Raw genomic sequence first — 3171 nt, forward strand, 5'->3', positions numbered from 1 at the left:
ATTTGCAACAATCTCCCCCTTTTTTATGATGGAAAAATACAAGTAGGAAAATCTTAGTAAAAAACATCAGTTCATTAAAATTTCAAAGTTACAAGCACATCAATTTTTTCCTACCACTCCTACTCAACCTTTTGTCATCACAAAAAGAGAATCATAGACACACATAAAGAAAAAGAAAACAACATAACAGAAACTAAAAAAAACTACAAGACAAACTACTTAAAATAGAAAACATTAAACAGAAAATAACGACTAGAAAAGTGAGGGATCATGATCATCAGATGGAGGTGGTGGAGGTGTCTACTGAAAGTAGCTGGCAAGCCTAGTAAACTGAGCATTGAACCAGGCGATGTCCTGGTCATGCTGCTGCTGCTGGTGAGTAATGTAGCTATCAAAACGGGCTAAGTCCTCTGTGCGGTGCTGCTCGTAGCGGGCAATATCCTCAGTATGTTGCTGCTCTTGTGCAGCAACGTAAGCATCGAAGCGGGTCTCCCATCGATCAAACCTTTCTATTAACTAATCAAATTGAGAGTGCTTGCAAAGAGGAGTAGGATCAGGAACAGGAACGGGAGAGGGAGCCTCCTCCTCCTCAGCCCGTATTAAAGGGGAAAGCAAGAGACAGAATGAAACAAAGGGAAGTGTGAGCAAAAAGATCCATTATCAGATACGAAATGTGGGCAGGATTGATGATTCTAGAGACAGTTATCCCACATTCTTTATATAAATGTTAAGCAGCTTCATCTTTTGCCTCCCTGAAATGAGGGTCAATCCTAGCCCTCGAAGAACTCCCACAAGTTTGTCGAACTCGTTTCCCACCAGCCATAGTAAGGAGTTAACAAGGAAACACAATAGGAGAAGAGGTGTGAGGTGAAAAATATGACTGGAATGGCCTGGATTTAAAGAAACAGCCATATCGTCCAGGCTGATCACAGAATAGTCCAGGATGATATGGCACAATAATGGCGTGCAGGCTGAATGGTCAAAAAGGCAGTCCGATCGTCTAGGCCTATAATATGTATCATCTAGGATGATGCATAATAATTAATCATACCGGCCGAAGTTAAAACATTTTAAATCTGTGCCACGTGTATCATCTAGGATGAACAGTGGATCGGCCAGGACGATTGTCTAAAAATGGATTGTCCGGGGCCGATTTTAAGGATTTAAACGTGCTGACACGTGGATCGTCCAGGACGATCTAGTGTATCGGCTAGGACGATGACCATAAAATCCATCGGCCAGGCTGAAATATGTTATCGGCCAGGACTATCATCATGATTGCAATAGAGTTCGATCCGTTCGTCCAAGATGATAAATTATAGTCCAGGACGAAGAGTTATTCAAGCACAAAAAAGTTCAGCAGATGGAATTTTACAGAAAAATTATCCTATCGTCTAGGACGATATGAGAATCGGTTAGGACGATGTGACTAGAAATTTGATTTCGTGAAAAAGATGTTGATGATCAAAGCCCTAAAAATTAAATGAATCATAATTCAAAGCTAGAAACAACAAAAAAAATAAAAAAAAACCTAAAAACAAAAAAAAATGAAAGATTTTTTTTTTGTGTTATCAAAGAATCTAAACGTCAAATTTTTCAAACAATTAAATTTTAGAGATTTAAAAGATTAAAGAGTTTAACAAATCAAAAAATCTAAAAAAGGTAGAATATCCAATCTTGTTAATCCCTAGCTCTGACTTCTTTCAGAGCAATAATCGTCCTTTTAAAACAAAAGATCTAACTCAAAAAAACTTTACTGGGTAAAAACAAGATTCAATCAAAACTTGGTTACAAAGAAAATATTTTATAAATAATATACTAAAGTAATTTATCTTAATCATGGAATTTGAAATCAAGCCTTTGAAAGTATCAAATAACCAATGAGTTCCCTAAGTTTTAAGAGTTCAGAAAAGAGATAATAGCTTGTATTTAATAGGCTCATTTTATGCCTCTTGTATCATTGATTTGGCTCTTTGAGCATCTTGATTTTTGATACACATTTGTGTATATATTTTTCATTTCAATTTGGCATCATTTTCACTTTCCCTCTTAATTCTTTCAAGCTAAATTCTCTTTAACAAAAACCCTTAAAAAGAACCTTAGTTGTGAGTATATCCTCCAAATATTAGAGAATAGGAGCTCTCTCTCTAACATAGGGAAGAACAACCCACAAAACAAAATCATAATCATGTGATAAATGCAATGGCCATATTTCAATTAACTTGATAGATATATAAGGACTTTGGATATTATGTAAAAGATAAAAAGAATCTTAGTTTCAAAAACCAGTTGTCAATATGAGATAGATTATTGTCTAGAAAATAAAATTATGTCACTAAAAGAGGTTAGAGGGATGGAAACCATCAACGGTGTTTCTCACTTTAACTGATTTAGATATGATAAACAATGGTTTTAAATCTCCAAAATCTAAAAGCTTAAAAAAATAAACATATAAAAAACCAAACATAACAAGCAAAATGAAAACAAAACAATCTAGAACAACACAAAGCTAGCACACAACAAAAATAAGACGGAACTAATTAACAAAAAAATATTTCAAGAAATTATGAAGCAGCAAGTTTAAGCAATTTTGAGCTACGAGCCTTCATATGTCCAATTATCCTATGCTCCCGCGAGGTCTTTGGTGAGAGCACACTTACAAAACTCAAAAATAGTCAGATTTAAGAACCCAACCTTGTTTGGGTCCCTTCTTAGGAAAAGTGGAATACAATGCAGGTGTGGTATGCTGTGAATCATGTACCTTTGGTCTCCACACCCAATGTGTACTTTGGTGAACAGTGCAAGTGTGTGAGATATGTCCTAGCATGCCACAAGAAAAGCATCTAACTCCAGGTAAACGATTTCTTAAATGGATTGAGTTATAATGCCTCTTCCTAGGTCTTGGCTTTTGATCAAGAGTAGGCGTCATCCAAGTTTTCTTAAGTGTGTCCAATTCATTTTTAATCATCAAGTTTGTGTTTTTTAGAACATTATTCTCAACCCTCAAGTTTTTTCTTTCTCTTTAGATTTTTTGAAATCAGATTCAAGGGAGGTGTGTGAAACTTTTAATGCTTCATTTTTATTAATTAATTCCGAGTGTTTTTTGTTCAAATCATCAAATTCATCAAGAAGAACCATGTGATTAGAATCAATCGTTTAATGATCTTTAAG

This window comes from Dendrobium catenatum, unplaced genomic scaffold (assembly GCF_001605985.2).
Source record: "Dendrobium catenatum unplaced genomic scaffold, ASM160598v2 fragScaff_scaffold_716, whole genome shotgun sequence".
Classification (NCBI taxonomy): Eukaryota; Viridiplantae; Streptophyta; class Magnoliopsida; order Asparagales; family Orchidaceae; genus Dendrobium; species Dendrobium catenatum.